The sequence below is a fragment of the Uranotaenia lowii genome, chromosome 3, assembly GCF_029784155.1.
Source record: "Uranotaenia lowii strain MFRU-FL chromosome 3, ASM2978415v1, whole genome shotgun sequence".
In the NCBI taxonomy this organism is placed as follows: domain Eukaryota; kingdom Metazoa; phylum Arthropoda; class Insecta; order Diptera; family Culicidae; genus Uranotaenia; species Uranotaenia lowii.
In genome coordinates this window covers 24,068,169-24,089,861 of record NC_073693.1, presented here as the reverse complement: position 1 = coordinate 24,089,861, position 21,693 = coordinate 24,068,169, and positions in this window count along the sequence as shown.

The following is a 21,693-nucleotide window of genomic DNA, read 5'->3' as shown; positions in this document are numbered from 1 at the left end:
ATCCAGCCCCCAGAAACGAACGGTTGTTCACGATTTTGCCAAACCTCTCGCTCCTACTTTACCCCATTCACCATCCTACCTGATTAAGTTTTTTTTAGTGCTACCCCTTTCGAATAGTGTCTTTAACCCACCGACCTACTCACGGAACGTCGTCGGTCGTCCAAAAAGAGTGCCAGAGCGAGCTGTTACCATAATACAAAGTAACTGAGATGACCTTGAGCAACAACACTACTTGCTGGACCACAGCCGCCGACGAGAGAGAGAGAAAAAAAACCGGGCCCCTCGTCAGGTATTGCCCAAAAATTCACTTTCGGACAACGCCATCATCATCTGCTGACCAACTTTTTCGGCATTTTGGAGGCTGTTCGTTGAACTCTCGGTGTGTCGGCATCAACCCGACCAACTCAGTGCCTCAGTGATCGGTTCTCACAGCGCGGAGCCCACGAAACGGATCGTATCTGGTGGACCCCTGGTTGGTCTTTTGGTCGTCCGATGTCCATGAGGTCGGCCATTGGCATCTCCTTCGGCCACTAATTTTTGGAGGAGAGCTGCAAGTCGAGTGGCGAATGTAATTTTATGGACCCCAAACGAAAAAAAAACGGCCGATCACCGATGCCAAAACAATGGACATAACTACACACAACGGACAGGAAAATGTGGCAATAGGCCACAACAGAGTGACGCGAAATGGTTGTTTGTTGTTTTTCTGGTGGCCGCCGATCGGTCTTTTGGAAATTTTCCCGCACATTTTTTTTCCATCTATTATTATTTCATACAACAACAATACCCCCATATCGGTTGACTGACTGACTGGCCGAGCCTTGTGAATAGAATCGAATTTGGGCTTCGATTAGATTTGGGTGTTTCGGGTGTTTTGTGAATTTTGAATGGAGGCATTATCTGGTTTAATCTCCAAATTATAAGAGTTAGCAATATTGGATGACTGCGCACATTAACACATCATAAAGTGATTCGAAGGGTTTCGTTGCAGTGTTTTGTTGCTGTAGCATTAAGAAGCTTGGAAAGGGTTTTGTCTTTTTGGAATAATATTGTGATTCGAGTCAAAGAACAGCCTCTATGAGGACTTATGAAACAATTGATAAGCGCCATTCGAAGCATAGAAGAACTACTTATAATGTTCATGTAAACTGCAATTCATAATATTTTGAAATGGGTTTGAGTACAATTTAGAGTGCTTTTAAATTTTATGGATGTGTTAAAATTTACCAACGTTTAACAAAAATACAACAATCTTTAATTTTTTTTCGATTTTAGTACAGTTAAATATGATTTTTTTTAAAAAGGCGAAATGTTTTTCTTTCGGGAACTCAACAGCAAGCTAAGATAGCGAAGAGCTTTGAGAGTTTTATCAAGATGCTCTTTGCGCCATCCTCATCCCTGGGGCGAAAAGTTATTTACGCAAAAAGTTACAAAAAGTTGATTTTTTCCCGCTAGACGCCGAGTTTGATAATTAAGTCAAGTGCTGAAAAAAATCGAATTTTGCAACGAGTTGCAAACACAATTTTATGCAACTTTGGAAAATTGCCTTGAAAATTAACCCTCATCCGTCTCTGAAATTTTCGACACCTCTGACTAAAACCAATATACCTCTTATGTTTTCCAAAGGATTTTTACAAAACTTAAAGCTTTCGAAACCTCGTGATGTAACTCAAATATGTTACTCAGACAACATCCAGCTCCAACCCCTCAGTTCCTTTATTCAAAGTCCAAGAAAAAAATGTTTCGGAAAAAAGACATCAGCTACGGAATGCTAAAAAAAATTAACGTAGTGTCTAAGAAAGCTGAAGTTAGAAGCTATACGTTGCACACAAAAATGGTTTTTTCTTTGAAATTTTTCAAGATCATTCGCATTCGCAGGAACAGTCGCCTAAAACTTCGATTGGAGCTACTCGTCAACTCCCCGTTTTATGAAAATACAGTCGTTCAGAATCGCAACATTTTCCATCAAGATTGTGGTACATTTCCTGACTTATACTTCCAAAAGAAGCTAGGTTTCCCATTTCGTTGCCTCAGACTAAAAAATCTCTTTAAAGTTAAAAAAATTGAAATTTTTTAATCATGAAAACAAAAAAAAATGGAACAAAGTGGTGTTCAATCAGTGAATCGTAAAAATTATTTAAGTCACACTAGATAAATTTTGAAATTGGAGATTGGATTGGAGAGTTTACGTAATTTAGCACATTTTTGCATTTTTAGATTGTCAAAATACGAAACACATTTTTGACGAATTTTCAAAGGTGTTTTTCGAACCTTTTTCAGATTTTTAAGACTTTGAACTTGCACTGGATTTTTAGTAAAATTACGCGAGTTTTCCGTAATAATTTTATATTTACCAGAAAGGTAATTTCATACCGATTCTATTGGTGTAATTACAAGTTGATCATGAAATGTACTTTAGAACACTGAATTCAGTACTGACGAGAAGCTCTTGTCGATACTGTTTTCAGTGTCCAAATGTTAAATTTTCAACACTGAATTGCTTAAACGTTAGTTTTGTTTATTTTCATCTAGCGAGTTTTTCTATCCTCCAAATTCCATCGCGAAAAAATTGGCCAATGGAAATTTCGAAATCGACAAAGGGCATTCTTATAATTTCAAATAAATTGTGTAAGGCTAGAAAAAAACGCAAAAAAGTGGTTTTTGAAAGGTTTTGTACTAAAATGTACAAATATGGTTAGTTAAGTAAATTGGGGTTACCATCTAGGCTAAGTTGGTCTAAATTTTGCTTCTGTGGTAAGTGATCCAAAAGGCAAACAGGCGTTCTGAACTTCGAAAGGGCGCTCGCATTTAGATGAATAGACAAAAACGAGAAAACGAAAGGAGGCGAAATCCAATTTAAATATTATTTTTTACAAATTCTGCGAATTTTGAAGTAGTTTAGGTACTTTGTTAGAAAAATGATTAGATTTAGCGAAAAAGGGAATTGATTATATTTTCTTAAACCTTGAATGTTTTTTTTTCTCAGAATAGAAGTTTCGGCGAATTGGCTCTTTTCAAAAATGGATACCAATATGAAGTTGTGATGGGATATCTTTGTACAAAGTTATGATTTGATGTTATTGTTTTTTTAGGCACGTGCTTGTTCCACGGTTGGTTTATCAAAAAAAAAAAAAATAAAATAAAATAAAATAAAATTATATCACCAAATGGTATAACTTTTTAAAGTTAGTCATTATTTTATTATAATGAGTACTCAAAATTTGGGTACAAGTTGACAGAAGAGGAGGCCATGATTCGTTGGCAACGGACGCGTTTTATTTTCACTCCGTCGGGGAAATTTTTTTTTCAATATTTTAGTGGATAAATTGATTCTAAATTTGAAAAAAAAAAATGAAATATCGTACTTCTAAATGTGTCAATCATTCAGGAAAGTGAAGACTGTTACTTGGCGAAGTAAAGACTTTGAGTATCGTTTTCCTTAGGCGCTGTGTAGAGCGGGAATCCTTCAAGAGCTATCTGGAAAGTTGAATCGATCAACGACTATCAGGGCCCAAACATTATTTTGTGAGTTCGTTTCTCAATAATTATTATACTTAAATTTAAAAGAAATAATGTTTTCTGGACATTTCTCATGGGAATCTCGCAATTTTTGATACATTTGAGTATCTCAGATTTTCAAGAATAGTTAGCTGAAAAAGGTTGTACGTTCCAAAATTATCTAGTTCAGGTTTTTTTTTCTTCCAAACGTCAATTGATTTTGAATGTTTTTTCAATTTTTTTGTGTTTTCTATTTCTGGTGGCTTTTCGTTTATTTCATGTTTATCACTTCATTGTGACCCACGAGCGCCTGTGTGAAAACTTTTCGGAGTGCTGCGATTGGAAAAAAAAATCTGCGATAGTAGGGCAAAAGCACCTCATGCATTTAATTGTAAGATTGAAGTAGGGAAGTGAGGTTTCAAAGAAATTTTTTTTCCGTTTTCCGTAAGTACAAAAGTTTGTCCAATAAATTCTTTTATAAATCACATGAAATCATTGGAAAGAGTAAAATTCCAAAGATTTCATGGATGTTTAAATAACGTTCTTTTTTAATTTTCCTTTTCAAGAGCGAGCAATGGCGCATGGTTGATGACCAGGGATGGGAGCAAAGAAATTTAAAATATGTTCAAAAATTTGTAATTTCTTTGTAAACAAACCCCTTTCCTACCCACATAAGAAATATTTATCGAGGATCGGAGTCCAGGAGCACACTAATTTCTAGCATTTGTTCTCCCACCGTAAAAATTATTAAATTGTGGAAACGTATGGTACTGTTGTTCACGTTTCTTCCTCCCTGTGCTCCAGTAGTCTTTGCGTCCAATACTGCACAGTGGGCCCGGCCAAATAAAGAATAGTAGTACATGCAGGCCCGTGCGAAGGACCCGTCCTTGGGGGGGGGGGGTTTTCGAATTTCAAATTAAGGTAAAATAATAGCAATACCAAAAATAAACAATAAAAAAAGGAAAGGAATTTCTAAAACCGTTTTTCACTCATGATTACGACACAAACTAAAAATAAATTGGACTCATGAAAAAAACAAAATCATATCACAATGTAAGTTTAAAATTTTCGTTAAATCATTGATAATTTTTTTCAAAATGATGTTATTTATTCTAAACTTGAAATTTGTTTCAAAAGAATTTCTAAGCTCATTTAAAGTAAACGTTTCAAAATTACAGAGCTTAAAAGAAATCTGAATTCCAAAATATATGTCCAATCAGATAAAAAAAACTAACCATGATCAGTTTTTATGAAAATGATAATAATTGTTAATTTTTATTCATCTTAATTAAAATGTTTTCTTCATTTTCAACTGAAAAGTGATTGAAAAATTCCACTGTAGAATTTTGAATTTTAACAAAAAATATTTAATCGCGATTAAAAATGTGAATTTTCGATAACTGAAAAACCAACTTGAACTTTGGAGAATTGAAATGATTGATGGTTTAATTAAATTTGATAAAAAAAAGGTATATTTATTATTGTTTGAAAAGTGCCAGAAAGAAATCAGAGAAAAAACCTATTTATAGAAAAATAAATGGTTTGAATTGTTCATTTTTGAAGATCAAAAAAAACAACTTCATGTTCAATTCAGGAAATGTTGGGAAATGGGTAATTTCGTGAATGATCAATGAAAGAAAAGTGATTAAAATTGAAAGATAAGAGTTCCAAGTTACAACAAATATTGGAAGAACAATTAAGTTAGTTAACATTTCGCACTAAAATTTAGTTTAAGGTTGCTATCTACTTAAAATCATGTTTCAAACTTTTAAAGATTAATTTAAAAATCATAATCGATTTATAAAAGACGATTTTATCTAAGGAAAATTAATGAAAAGTTTTTTTAATTTACAATCACATGTTTTAAAGTTTAAAACTACAAGCTCTAAGTATTTTGTCACTTTCGATTGAATTATTGGGTCCTGAAAAGAACAGAAGATTGAAACTTTGATTTTCTTATTAAAAATTAAGATTTCAGGGCTTATGTGCCAAGTACACAAAAATTCAGAATTCAAAAAACAAATTTGTTAAAATTATTTCTAAAATTCAAATATTTCGACAAATAAATTCGGCAAGTTAATGAAAGAATTGGAAACAAAACTGTACTTTAAAACTCGGTAAATTTATTTGAAAATTTTAACAAAATATGAAAATGAAAAAGATAAGTTTTTTAAAACATTTCAGGAGGTTTTTTTTAATAAACACGTTTCACCATAAGAATTTACATAATTTTATTGATGACTCAAGTCAGCAGCATTTTGGTGCTAATTTTTTAAATGATTGATTTGGTAGATTTAAGCGTTCTGAAATCGAATCTTTTATCAAATTTGGTTGAACACTTTGAGTTTTGGTGATAAGGAGTTTAAAATGTATCAGTTCTAAGTAAAATCAAATATTAATAACTACCAAACCTGCATATACGAAAAAATCTGATTCTGATTTTGTTTATCCATCCATCTTCATCCAATCAAGGGATATTATTATGATGAAAATGATGCACGATCTAAAAATGTAAAATTCAACAAATAAAAGAAAGGAAAAATAGGAGTACTTTTGACATAACGGTAAGAAAGTGTAAAAAAAACTTGATTCATTTAACACATTTGTTGAAACTTGCAAAAATATTACATGTTTGCTTAAAAATATCTAAAATTCAGTTTAAAACATCTTAAAATTTGATAAATGAAAAAAGTAAAAAAAAAACATAAAACTTGTCTAACTTTTTTCGCGGAACTCGAAATTACTTGAATTTTTAAGGAAAGTTGATAATTCATTTAAAACTTTTATTTTTGAATGATATATTTTTGATTTCAATTTTTGTATAAACAATGCAGAAATTTCTCAAATCGTTTTGACTTAAAAAAAAGTCATTTTAATAACAAAAGCTGATAGAAATATTGCATATTAAATTCATTGCACCTCAGAAAAATGTAAGGTGTAAGGCCTTGTGTAAAATATTTGTTGTGTTGAGCACTCAGAAAAACAAAAAACACGTAATAAAATGTAGTCGAAATTGATTTCTTGAAGAATACTTCATATCAGCTTAACATTTGTAATGAAATAAACAATTTTTTCAAATAAAAAAAATGGTTCGTTTAAAACTCTGTGCCTATTTAGTTACACTTCTTAATAAAAACCAATTCTGAAGACGAGGTAGGGTTTTTTGTATGTCAAGTTTTGAGTTCCTATACAAAAGATTAATTGAATTGCAGTTTTGGACCAAAGTATCTTACATCGAAATGTCTCAAGCCAAGGGTGATTTAAGACTAAATTCCGCCGGAGGCGAGAAAAAAATCTGACTTGCCTGTTAACACTTATTTTCAAATACATTTTAAAATCAAGTAATTTTTCGTTACTTCGATGAAAATTTTACTTGAAAAAATCCTCATGGGGGGGGTTAAACCCCTAAAACCCCCCCCGTTCGCACGGCCTTGAGTACATGTACTTTTACTACTAACCGGGATACTGACATGACCTGGATGTGTATGTGCCATAAGCATACGCATAAGCAAGTTGACAAAAAGTTTAAAAAATTCTGTAAAAACTTAGATTGACAAAAAGATCGAAAAAATAGTTATCTACAAAAATCATAAAAAAAGCCTTTTGCATGCTACGAGTTATAGATGCCAAAATATTTACAAAATGTCAAATTTGTTTCTATTCAATAGATTCTTTTCTAAGACTGGTTAATTTTTTAATGCATTTTTTCGTATTAATTTTTTGTTGACATGAAAATAGAAAACAATTGACAATAGAAAAAAATTGAGGGTTGGTGGATACTATCTAAGTTCTTGCATCAAAATTATGTTGAAAATCCATAGAAATCATCGGATGCCCTCTGATTCTTGTTTTTCAATTTTGTTACAAGTGAAAGATGAAAACAGGACGACATAAAATTATCAATTCTGAATTAGATTCCGATCATTTCAGATGGTTTATCTGATTTTTGAGTTATGATATAATCAAAAATTTATTTACATAGGCTCCATATCTCAAATTCTGTATCGTTGGGACATAAATGGAAAAACTAAGTTAATATCTGATTTCTATTCCAGATTGTATTTCGAAACAAAATGACATTGATGATTCGGGTTCCAAATTTTGTACTATCAATCAATAATCAATTACAAAAAAAATACTTGCATTTAAATTAAGGTTGCCAGAATTTTTCGCGCAAATAAGGCAATTTTATCCAAAAACCTGGAAAAATCCGAGCATTCAACTTAAAAATTGTCAACTTGAAATCCGGGCAACATTCGGGTAAATTTTTCAAAACCTTGGAATTATTCAACAAAAATCAAGAAAAAATTTTGTTTGATCAAAACACATCAGAAGATTTTAAAGCTGATTTCGGTTTAAAAAAAAGCAGTCATGATTAGTTTGTTGAAACTTGCTCAAAACACTTCGTTTTTGGATGGAAAAACTAAAACTAATGTTAACTTGATATGAGTTTTGTCAGACTTTGTTAAAAAAAGTGAATAAATCCGATCTTCTTTCAACGAAATCGAGCCGGATCGGACTCTTCCTAAATTTTGTATCAAATATCTGGCCAAGTTCGGATAAAACCGGGCAATCTGGCAACCTTAATTTAAACCAGCACTATGATTAAGTTTTACGTTCCGATTCGCATTCAGTTTCGTCATTCAGTTTCAGTGCCAAACACAAAAATAACTCCGATTCATAATTTAACCAAATAACGAGAAAATGGAACCGAACGCAAATATTCAAATTTCTCTGTTTTGGAAGTCAGAATAACGGATTCTTTTTTTTTAAGGATTGTTAACGGCTATCAGTCTCGGATTTTTAAGTAAAAACGACTGTTTTTTACTTCAACAGTTCGATCCTAATTGGATCTTCATGAGGGGCGATAAAGTGACGTTTTCTTGTTAAGTTTGATACGGCTTATCTTGAACTGCTGTCGAAAACGACACTTTATCGCCCTTGATGAAGTTCCAAAAAGCATCAAAACGTTGGAGTAAAAAACAGTCGTTTTTACTTAAAAATCCGAAACTGATAGCCGTTAAAAATCCCTAAAAAAATCAACCCGGACCGTCGATCCATTCATAAAGGATGACGAATTCTTATTTAAAATTCAAGTTCAAATTTGGCTAAACTAGATTTAGAAAGGCAGTTCAGAATTCAGAAATTTGGAATTTTTATCAGAAATTCATTTTGAAAGTCAATTCGTATTCAGGATTTGGAGGTAAAGCAAAACATTTTGATGAGTAGTTAAGATCGATTATTGACATTATACGTCATTTATACGACATTTCGTTAGGAACTTAAAGTGAAATTCTGAATAAACAATTAAAATCAATTTTAGCTGCACATTCCAGTTTAAAATCACAAACAAGAAAAAAAAATCATACTTTTTCAAGGGATCCCAGAAAATCATGCTTATTTGAGATAGAAGAGTTATTCATTTTCAATTCGAAATTTTTTTTCCCCTCATCTCTAGGAATCAAAAATGTTCATAAATATCACATTTTGAATATGTGTTTATGCGTGTTATAATTTCATTTGACGAAAGTAGAAATTTCACTAAAAATCAGTTTAGTCATATTTGTAATTTTTGTAATTTTTGTGTCAATTTTTGTGTCAATTTTTGCGTCATTTTTGAGTCAGTTTTGAGTCATTTTTGTGTCATTTTTGTGTCATTTTTGTGTCATTTTTGTGTAATTTTTGTAAAATTTTTGTGTCATTTTTGTGTCATTTTTGTGCCATTTTCGTGTCATTTTTGTGCCATTTTCGTGTCATTTTTTTTGTCAATTTTGTCATTTTTGTCATTTTTGTCATTTTTGTCATTTTTGTCATTTTTGTCATTTTTGTCATTTTTGTCATTTTTGTCATTTTTGTCATTTTTGTCATTTTTGTCATTTTTGTCATTTTTGTCATTTTTGTCATTTTTGTCATTTTTGTCATTTTTGTCATTTTTGTCATTTTTGTCATTTTTGTCATTTTTGTCATTTTTGTCATTTTTGTCATTTTTGTCATTTTTGTCATTTTTGTCATTTTTGTCATTTTTGTCATTTTTGTCATTTTTGTCATTTTTGTCATTTTTGTCATTTTTGTCATTTTTGTCATTTTTGTCATTTTTGTCATTTTTGTCATTTTTGTAATTTTTGTAATTTTTGTCATTTTTGTCATTTTTGTCATTTTTGTCATTTTTGTCATTTTTGTCATTTTTGTCATTTTTGTCATTTTTGTCATTTTTGTCATTTTTGTCATTTTTGTCATTTTTGTCATTTTTGTCATTTTTGTCATTTTTGTCATTTTTGTCATTTTTGTCATTTTTGTCATTTTTGTCATTTTTGTCATTTTTGTCATTTTTGTCATTTTTGTCATTTTTGTCATTTTTGTCATTTTTGTCATTGTTGTCATTTTTGTCATTTTTGTCATTTTTGTCATTTTTGTCATTTTTGTCATTTTTGTCATTTTTGTCATTTTTGTCATTTTTGTCATTTTTGTCATTTTTGTCATTTTTGTCATTTTTGTCATTTTTGTCATTTTTGTCATTTTTGTCATTTTTGTCATTTTTGTCATTTTTGTCATTTTTGTCATTTTTGTCATTTTAGTCATTTTTGTCATTTTTGTCATTTTTGTCATTTTTGTCATTTTTGTCATTTTTGTCATTTTTGTCATTTTTGTCATTTTTGTCATTTTTGTCATTTTTGTCATTTTTGTCATTTTTGTCATTTTTGTCATTTTTGTCATTTTTGTCATTTTTGTCATTTTTGTCATTTTTGTCATTTTTGTCATTTTTGTCATTTTTGTCATTTTTGTCATTTTTGTCATTTTTGTCATTTTTGTCATTTTTGTCATTTTTGTCATTTTTGTCATTTTTGTCATTTTTGTCATTTTTGTCATTTTTGTCATTTTTGTCATTTTTGTCATTTTTGTCATTTTTGTCATTTTTGTCATTTTTGTCATTTTTGTCATTTTTGTCATTTTTGTCATTTTTGTCATTTTTGTCATTTTTGTCATTTTTGTCATTTTTGTCATTTTTGTCATTTTTGTCATTTTTGTCATTTTTGTCATTTTTGTCTTTTTTGTCATTTTTGTCATTTTTGTCATTTTTGTCATTTTTGTCATTTTTGTCATTTTTGTCATTTTTGTCATTTTTGTCATTTTTGTCATTTTTGACATTTTTGTCATTTTTGTCATTTTTGTCGTTTTTGTCATTTTTGTCATTTTTGTCATTTTTGTCATTTTTATCATTTTTATCATTTTTGTCATTTTTGTCATTTTTGTCATTTTTGTCATTTTTGTCATTTTTGTCATTTTTGTCATTTTTGTCATTTTTGTCATTTTGTCATTTTGTCATTTTTGTCATTTTTGGTCATTTTTGTCATTTTTGTCATTTTTGTCATTTTTGTCATTTTTGTCATTTTTGTCATTTTTGTCATTTTTGTCACTTTTGTCACTTTTTGTCACTTTTGTCACTTTTGTCACTTTTGTCATTTTTGTCATTTTTGTCATTTTTGTCATTTTTGTCATTTTTGTCATTTTTGTCATTTTTGTCATTTCTTGTCATTTTTGTCATTTTTGTCATTTTTGTCATTTTTGTCATTTTTGTCATTTTGTCATTTTTGTCATTTTGTCATTTTTGTCATTTTTGTCATTTTTGTCATTTTTGTCATTTTTGTCATTTTTGTCATTTTTGTCATTTTTGTCATTTTTGTCATTTTTGTCATTTTTGTCATTTTTGTCATTTTTTGTCATTTTCTTTGTCATTTTTGTCATTTTTGTCATTTTTGTCATTTTTGTCATTTTTGTCATTTTGTCATTTTTGTCATTTTTGTCATTTTTGTCATTTTTGGTCATTTTTGTCATTTTTGTCATTTTTGTCATTTTTGTCATTTTTGTCATTTTTGTCATTTTTTGTCATTTTTGTCATTTTTGTCATTTTTGTCATTTTTGTCATTTTTGTCATTTTTGTCATTTTGTCATTTTTGTCATTTTTGTCATTTTTGTCATTTTTGTCATTTTTGTCATTTTTGTCATTTTTGTCATTTTTGTCATTTTTGTCATTTTTGTCATTTTTGTCATTTTTGTCATTTTTTGTCATTTTTGTCATTTTGTCATTTTTGTCATTTTTGTCATTTTTGTCATTTTTGTCATTTTTGTCATTTTTGTCATTTTTGTCATTTTTGTCATTTTTGTCATTTTTGTCATTTTGTCATTTTTGTCATTTTTGTCATTTTTGTCATTTTTGTCATTTTTGTCATTTTTGTCATTTTTGTCATTTTTGTCATTTTTGTCATTTTTGTCATTTTTGTCATTTTTGTCATTTTTGTCATTTTTGTCATTTTTGTCATTTTTGTCATTTTTGTCATTTTTGTCATTTTTGTCATTTTTGTCATTTTTGTCATTTTTGTCATTTTTGTCATTTTTGTCATTTTTGTCATTTTTGTCATTTTTGTCATTTTTGTCATTTTTGTCATTTTTGTCATTTTTGTCATTTTTGTCATTTTTGTCATTTTTGTCATTTTTGTCATTTTTGTCATTTTTGTCATTTTGTCATTTTTGTCATTTTTGTCATTTTGTCATTTTGTCATTTTTGTCATTTTTGTCATTTTTGTCATTTTTGTCATTTTTGTCATTTTTGTCATTTTTGTCATTTTTGTCATTTTTGTCATTTTTGTCATTATTTGTCATTTTTGTCATTTTTGTCATTTTTGTCATTTTTGTCATTTTTGTCATTTTTGTCATTTTTGTCATTTTTGTCATTTTGTCATTTTTGTCATTTTTGTCATTTTGTCATTTTTGTCATTTTTGTCATTTTTGTCACTTTTGTTATTTTTTTCATTTTCGTCAAAAAAAAGGCAGGAAAGACACCAATCATGCAAATTAGCTGCAGAACTGAGCTTTGTTGAAAGTATCAACGCCCTGGTCTACCAGTTATTATTCTCGCTCAACAATATGACGACTGACTGATCGGAGCCTACCTGACAGCTGTCATAACCGAGGAACCGTTCAATCAGATTACATAGTTCAAGGGGTGGGTCAGGTTTAATCGTCTCAGCAAGAGCAAGAACCATAAGTCAGTGCTGGAGCAGGTGATGATGGTGGGTAAAATACACATAGTTAGCATGCAATTGTGCCACCTTTTGGACTCTTAAGAATGGGACAAATCTCAAAGGTGAAAAAGAGGAGACGCAGGGGGTAGTTCGAGGCCGTTTCGCTAATCTATTCAAATTGTGGAGCGCGAAAAACGACCCGAATCGAATGTTCCCCATTGATGAAGGTGCAACTCAAAACAACTGTCTATCAATGGGAACACAAGAAGTTCGTTTGCGGATTTTTCGTATAGTTACACTTTGACACGTTCTCGGAGACTTGACTGAGTTGACTAGCGGATAAACACAGTTATGAATGCATAAAAATAATAACACTCAAATAATGGCACTAATAATCTGTGCATTCGACTCGAGATTCAAAGCCAGACTTAGATCAGACTCAGAAGAAAAACCAGACCTCCATCTCGGTGGTTGTTTAGCTGTTGGTGACATAAGTACTGACAGGTCAGACGCGATAAATTGGAGGCTTGGTGCACCTATTTAGAATGAATTTAGCCGCTGGGCGACTCCACACTTTGGGGTGGTTTTTCCAATTGTAATAATGGACGGGGCCATTAAAATGATTTGCAGCCAACAGATAAGTCCGTCCCTCCCGTTGGGCGCAACTCTTTCAATTGAGTCGATAATTAGGTTGAATTTTTCTTGTTTGCAAACTGCAAATCGAGGAAAAAAAATCGTAACCGAAGCTAAAACTTGTATGATGCTCAGTGTCATCGCATTGGATTTTTTTTTGCGATCCTCATCAGCAGCCAGTTTAAGTTGCATTTTCCGAGATGCATTTTATGCCAATATAGCTTGAAGCAAAAAAAAACATCGGAGAAAAAAAATCATATATGTACATATGGGACGACGACGGCAGCTTAAAGTCGATGACGACCATCAACCAGCGACGATGAATGACTTCCTTTCTGTTGCCGTGCTGCGGTTCAGGATAGATGGCAAACTTGTAGCCGCCTCTGGCGAAATTCTCTATCATGATTGATCGACGTAAGTCGAACGTGGGTTTTGCAAGCCAGAGATGCCATATTTCATTTCATTTTTGTCTTAGCAGAAATATTCCCATTATCACCAGAGTTTTTCTATAAAATTTAACTGTCCGTTTTCTTTATCCCTGAATTTTAGTTATCTGGGGTTTCTTCGCCTTCAGTCTTAGTTCAGCTTTTTATGTCTACCTTCCGATTTCCGCATCTCAACATCTCACGTTTAACTTATGTTAAAGTACAGTAAACGATATCAGATTTCGACTCGTTAAGTTCTTCCATCAGTTATCAATTTTGCAAAATTAGGAAACTGGATCAGCATATAATTTTCAATGTGAAACAAAATGTCAAAATTGTCATAATTGTCAAAATGGTCAAAATGGTCAAAAATTGTCAAAATTGTCAAAATTGTCAAAATTGTCAAAATTGTCAAAATTGTCAAAATTGTCAAAATTGTCATAAAGTGTCAAAATTGTAAAATTGTCAAAATTGTCAAAATTGTCAAAAGTGTCAAAATTGTCAAAATTGTCAAAATTGTCAAAATTGTCAAAATTGTCAAAATTGTCAAAATTGTCAAAATTGTCAAAAGATTGTCAAAATTGTCAAAATTGTCAAAATTGTCAAAATTGTCAAAATTGTCAAAATTGTCAAAATTGTTCAAATTGTCAAAATTGTCAAAATTGTCAAAATTGTCAAAATTGTCAAAATTGTCAAAATTGTCAAAATTGTCAAAATTGTCAAAATTGTCAAAATTGTCAAAATTGTCAAAATTGTCCAAATTGTCAAAATTGTCAAAATTGTCAAAATTGTCAAAATTGTCAAAATTCAATTGTCAAAATTGTCAAAATTGTCAAATTGTCAAAATTGTCAAAATTGTCAAAATTGTCAAATTGTCAAAATTGTCAAAATTGTCAAAATTGTCAAAATTGTCAAAATTGTCAAAATTGTCAAAAATTGTCAAAATTGTCAAAATTGTCAAAATTGTCAAAATTGTCAAAATTGTCAAAATTGTCAAAAATTGTCAAAATTGTCAAAATTGTCAAAATTGTCAAAATTGTCAAAATTGTCAAAATTGTCAAAATTGTCAAAATTGTCAAAATTGTCAAAATTGTCAAAATTGTCAAAATTGTCAAAATTGTCAAAATTGTCAAAAATTGTCAAAATTGTCAAAATTGTCAAAATTGTCAAAATTGTCAAAATTTGTCAAAATTGTCAAAAATTGTCAAAATTGTCAAAATTGTCAAAATTGTCAAAATTGTCAAAATTGTCAAAATTGTCAAAATTGTCAAAATTGTCAAAATTGTCAAAATTGTCAAAATTGTCAAAATTGTCAAAATTGTCAAAATTGTCAAAATTGTCAAAATTGTCAAAATTGTCAAAATTGTCAAAATTGTCAAAATTGTCAAAATTGTCAAATATTCAAAATTGTCAAAATTGTCAAATTGTCAAAATTGTCAAAATTGTCAAAATTGTCAAAATTGTCAAAATTGTCAAAATTGTCAAAATTGTCAAAATTGTCAAAATTGTCAAAATTGTCAAAATTGTCAAAATTGTCAAAATTGTCAAAATTGTCAAAATTGTCAAAATTGATCAAAATTGTCAAAATTGTCAAAATTGTCAAAATTGTCAAAATTGTCAAAATTGTCAAAATTGTTCAAAATTGTCAAAATTGTCAAAATTGTCAAAATTGTCAAAATGGTAAAAATTTTCAAAATTGTCAAAATTGTCAAAATTGTCAAAATTGTCAAAATTGTCAAAATTGTCAAAATTGTCTCAAATTGTCAAAATTGTCAAAATTGTCAAAATTGTCAAATTGTCAAAATTGTCAAAATTGTCAAAATTGTCAAAATTGTCAAAATTGTCAAAATTGTCAAAATTGTCAAAATTGTCAAAATTGTCAAAATTGTCAAAATTGTCAAAATTGTCAAATTGTCAAATTGTCAAAATTGTCAAAATTGTCAAAATTGTCAAAATTGTCAAAATTGTCAAAATTGTCAAAATTGTCAAAATTGTCAAAATTGTCAAAATTGTCAAAATTGTCAAAATTGTCAAAAATTGTCAAAATTGTCAAAATTGTCAAAATTGTCAAAATTGTCAAAATTGTCAAAATTGTCAAAATTGTCAAAATTGTCAAAATTGTCAAAAATTGTCAAAATTGTCAAAATTGTCAAAAATGTCAACAAATTGTCAAAAATTGTCAAAATTGTCAAAAATTGTCAAAATTGTCAAAATTGTCAAAATTGTCAAAATTGTCCAAAATTGTCAAAAATTGTCAAAATTGTCAAATTGTCAAAATTTCAAAAATTGTCAAAATTGTCAAAATTGTCAAAATTGTCAAAATTGTCAAAAATTGTCAAAATTGTCAAAATTGTCAAAATTGTCAAAATTGTCAAAATTGTCAAAATTGTCAAAATTGTCAAAATTGTCAAAATTGCTCAAAATTGTCAAAATTGTCAAAATTGTCAAAATTGTCAAAATTGTCAAAATTGTCAAAAAATTGTCAAAATTGTCAAAATTGTCAAAATTGTCAAAATTGTCAAAATTGTCAAAATTGTCAAAATTGTCAAAATTGTCAAAATTGTCAAAATTGTCAAATTGTCAAAAATTGTCAAAATTGTCAAAATTGTCAAAATTGTCAAAATTAGTCAAAATTGTCAAAATTGTCAAAATTGTCAAATTGTCAAAATTGTCAAAATTGTCAAAATTGTCAAAATTGTATTGTCAAAATTGTCAAAATTGTCAAAATTGTCAAAATTGTCAAAATTGTCAAAATTGTCAAAATTGTCAAAATTGTCAAAATTGTCAAAATTGTCAAAATTGTCAAAATTGTCAAAATTGTCAAAATTGTCAAAATTGTCAAAATTGTCAAAATTGTCAAAATTGTCAAAATTGTCAAAATTGTCAAAATTGACAAAATTGACAAAATTGTCAAAATTGTCAAAATTGTCAAAATTGTCAAAATTGTCAAAATTGTCAAAATTGTCAAAATTGTCAAAATTGTCAAAATTGTCAAAATTGTCAAAATTGTCAAAATTGTCAAAATTGTCAAAATTGTCAAAATTGTCAAAATTGTCAAAATTGTCAAAATTGTCAAAATTGTCAAAATTGTCAAAATTGTCAAAATTGTCAAAATTGTCAAAATTGTCAAAATTGTCAAAATTGTCAAAATTGTCAAAATTGTCAAAATTGTCAAAATTGCCAAAATTGTCAAAATTGTCAAAATTGTCAAAATTGTCAAAATTGTCAAAATTGTCAAAATTGTCAAAATTGTCAAAATTGTCAAAATTGTCAAAATTGTCAAAATTGTCAAAATTGTCAAAATTGTCAAAATTGTCAAAATTGTCAAAATTGTCAAAATTGTCAAAATTGTCAAAATTGTCAAAATTGTCAAAATTGTCAAAATTGTCAAAATTGTCAAAATTGTCAAAATTGTCAAAATTGTCAAAATTGTCAAAATTGTCAAAATTGTCAAAATTGTCAAAATTGTCAAAATTGTCAAAATTGTCAAAATTGTAAAAATTGACAAAATTGTCAAAATTGTCAAAATTGTCAAAATTGTCAAAATTGTCAAAATTGTCAAAATTGTCAAAATTGTCAAAATTGTCAAAATTGTTAAAATTGTCAAAATTGTCAAAATTGTCAAAATTGTCAAAATTGTCAAAATTGTCAAAATTGTCAAAATTGTCAAAAATGTCAAAAATGTCAAAAATTGTCAAAATTGTCAAAATTGTCAAAAATTGTCAAAATTGTCAAAATTGTCAAAATTGTCAAAATTGTCAAAATTGTCAAAAATTGTCAAAATTGTCAAAATTGTCAAAATTGTCAAAATTGTCAAAATTGTCAAAATTGTCAAAATTGTCAAAATTGTCAAAATTGTCAAAATTGTCAAAATTGTCAAAATTGTCAAAATTGTCAAAATTGTCAAAATTGTCAAAATTGTCAAAATTGTCAAAATTGTCAAAATTGTCAAAATTGTCAAAATTGTCAAAATTGTCAAAATTGTCAAAATTGTCAAAATTGTCAAAATTGTCAAAATTGTCAAAATTGTCAAAATTGTCAAAATTGTCAAAATTGTCAAAATTGTCAAAATTGTCAAAATTGTCAAAATTGTCAAAATTGTCAAAATTGTCAAAATTGTCAAAATTGTCAAAATTGTCAAAATTGTCAAAATTGTCAAAATTGTCAAAATTGTCAAAATTGTCAAAATTGTCAAAATTGTCAAAATTGTCAAAATTGTCAAAATTGTCAAAATTGTCAAAATTGTCAAAATTGTCAAAATTGTCAAAATTGTCAAAATTGTCAAAATTGTCAAAATTGTCAAAATTGTCAAAATTGTCAAAATTGTCAAAATTGTCAAAATTGTCAAAATTGTCAAAATTTGTCAAAATTGTCAAAATTGTCAAAATTGTCAAAATTGTCAAAATTGTCAAAATTGTCAAAATTGTCAAAATTGTCAAAATTGTCAAAATTGTCAAAATTGTCAAAATTGTCAAAATTGTCAAAATTTGTTAAAATTGTCAAAATTGTCAAAATTGTCAAAATTGTCAAAATTGTCAAAATTGTCAAAATTGTCAAAATTGTCAATATTGTCAAAATTGTCAAAATTGTCAAAATTGTCAAAATTGTCAAAATTGTCAAAATTGTCAAAATTGTCAAAATTGTCAAAATTGTCAAAATTGTCAAAATTGTCAAAATTGTCAAAATTGTCAAAATTGTCAAAATTGTCAAAATTGTCAAAATTGTCAAAATTGTCAAAATTGTCAAAATTGTCAAAATTGTCAAAATTGTCAAAATTGTCAAAATTGTCAAAATTGTCAAAATTGTCAAAATTGTCAAAATTGTCAAAATTGTCAAAATTGTCAAAATTGTCAAAATTGTCAAAATTGTCAAAATTGTCAATAAATTCAATTGACACCACTGCTTGTGCCCCGCGAAATATTGCATGAAAAGCAGTTATGCAATACTTCGCTAAGCACCCAGCAGGGGTGTCAATTGAATATATTTTTTATCAATGTCAAAAGACATATCCCTGTTAAACAACTTTAACTTTTTTGTCAATAAGATACGAAGTTACGGTTCTGGACAAAGTTGTTCCGCGAAAAAATTCCTTAAGAGAATTTATGAATTTGCATAAAAAACATCAACAGGATTGGTTTCATAGAAGATACACAAATGATGTTGATTTTTCAGTACAAAATATTCAATTTTCCCAAACATACATAAAAGTACAAATTTACTCATGTAATCGTTACTTAAAAATTCTGTAAAAAAAACAAGGATGAGTTTTGAACCAGAACGAAGCTTTTCAGACCCCAGAGTTTGAGAAATTGAATAATGACCCCAAATCGACTCAGTCAAATGGGCATACAAATATTAGAACTTTTCATTGTCAGTTAAAAAAAAAATCTGCAATAACTGGAATAACTAAAAACTGAAAAGTTGAACTCTTCTGGCAACCGATCATCCAATGGGGTCAAATCAAGTCCATTCAGTTTGGATTGGATCGAGCCAGGGGGAAAAAGAGGGGGCGAACTTTAATTCTCAACACGCACTCACGCGTCGTCTTGCTTTGGGAGCAAAATGCACCGCACGAAGTTAAAAATCGCCAGGGGCAATATTTTGCAACGAACGAACGGGACTAATGCAATCGCGCAAAAAAAACGGACAGGCAACTTACAGTGTGCGTTTCATGCGGTTGTGAGGATGTTAAAGGGGGAATGGAACGATAAAACAAACAACAGCAGCAATAAAAATATTAATAGTAAAAAAATCTTTAAAAATTGCCCCCAAGGCACAACCGAAAGCGAAAATAAGTGCAACAGCAAAAACGGAAAACATATATGCTCTCGATGGCGTGTACCTATATAGAGAGGGAAAGGTTACGCGAACGACTTTCTGGGGGGATACCCCGAGTGTTGCTGAAACTAAGGAAGAAGGAACCCCAAAGAGGAGTGTGTAGGAGAGGAGACGATTAGTAACAAACAACACACTGATTGCAAGGAACCTGCTGCTGCTGCAGGCTGCAGAGAAAGAGAACACATAACCCTACTGAAAGAGATTCTCGGAAAGCTAGGTGAAAAGAAGAAATGAAAACAAGACGCAGTAAATCCGCGATCTCGGAACCTTGGAAGTTCGCGATCAAACGGGGGCCTGCAAACACCTGAGAGAGCTCAAAGAAACGAGTGCTGGCTCGAGTTGGGTAATAGGTAGTAGGACCTAATCAATTTAATGACAAGACACTGGCTGCCGCAGTTTAGCGCGCTCGATTATTTCTGCGAGAGTCCATTCCTACCTCAGCTCCTACATATGTAGCTAATGGCTGAGCGCGTTGGATGGTTGTAATGATGGAGAACATCTGAATTAGTAGAACCTACACAGGAGAGATCAACAACGACGACGCGCATCGGCCAGGAAAAACAAAGAGATCGTAAATCGATCGTTGGCTTCTTGGCGCTTCTTAGGCCTGCTAGAGGGGGGCTTTTTATGGGTTTGCTTCATTTTTCTTCTGCTGTTTTATGTTAAAGGGATCTGTCTCTCTCGTCCGTGAGAAAAGAGGAAGTCTTTAGGTCTTTAGAACCGATTTACCCCATCCTCATCAGCAGATACAGCAGTAATATCAACAACAGAAGCAACCATAACATGGTTTTACCCACCGAGCTACTACAGCAGGTTAAGTCAGCGAGCTTCTCAATAAAAATCGTGATCTAGGCTTCAGCTGGTAAAATAAAAATAAAACGAACTGCAGAGGTCGTGCCTTGGCAGGTGTGATGCAATTGTCCGGACGACATCATCCTATGGCGGTGGTAATTGCAGAGTTAGTTCTAGTAGCAAGTTGTTTTCAGATGGTATTACTGAATTATTTATGGCTTTATTAGTCGATAGAATATTAAATATTCGGCCTTCCCATGAATTTCAGGTGATTGAATTATTTTGGCACGATAATTATTTTGATTCGATTAATTTGACTATTTTTTGTTAAATGAATTCTTAACGATTTTTCTTCTATAAATCCTTGATCGCATGAATGTGATTTGATGCAATATCTAAGTGTGAGGTATTGAAAAAAGTCGTCAGTGAAGCTGAGCATGAGTTCCTTCCTACTAGTTTTATTTTTGAGATTATGACAAACTTTAAATTACATAAACCTAAATACCTACGGAAAATATGTTAAGCATTGTTAATACCAGGTATTTCATAATACATCTTCAAGTAGTACGAATGAATATAGAGAAGGATTCAAAACCATTTTTTTCCTTTGATCCCGATTCACATCACTTTGCATCAAAAATCGACAAAATGACAATACGTTTCCCATTTTCATATGTGATGAAAGAAATTAGAGAAACATGAACTATCAAAGAACGAAAGAACATAAGCCGTAAATATCATGAAAATTTCGAAAAAGATACAACGGCTCACCGACAGGACTCGAACCTGCAATCTCCGCTTCGGTACAACGGCGCGTTAGCCAATTCCACCACGGTGAACGTGATGGAACCGGCGAACACGAACAATCGAGCTCTGCCGATCAACTGCTGGACCTTCTATCGAAACACCATGTATATCCCGCATGTGATCTTTCTTCTATTGATCTCTCTTGTTTCTCTAACCCCACCCATCTAATTTCTTTCATCACATATGAAAATGTGATCATTTTCAGGTACAAAGATGTACCAAGCGATTTCATAACATCAGTATTGATTTCAACAGAGCAACACCTCCCTGTGTAACTGGTCTGCTCGGAACCTTGAGCGGCACTGATTGCTTCTTCATCTGACCGTAAGTTGCGGCAAACCCGAAGCAATCGACCATGTGCTCGCTCGGCTAAAATCCCGAGTCGATGGGTGGGGTTAGAGAAACAAGAGAGATCAATAGAAGAAAGATCACATGCGGGCAGTGTTGCCACATCGAAATCTGTACCGCTCATCGAAAAAATCTTTTCCATCTGTACCGAAAACTCAAAAATCTGTACCAAAATCTGTACCGAAGAAAACAAAGTTCTGCATTCAATGTGTTGATATGTGAAGATTTTGTTTCCTTATTATTAATCTTAAAAAAGATAGATACTTTATTGCACTTAGTAGTTTTTTTTGTTAAACACTTTTTGTGATACTCATTTAATCATTTTTATTTTC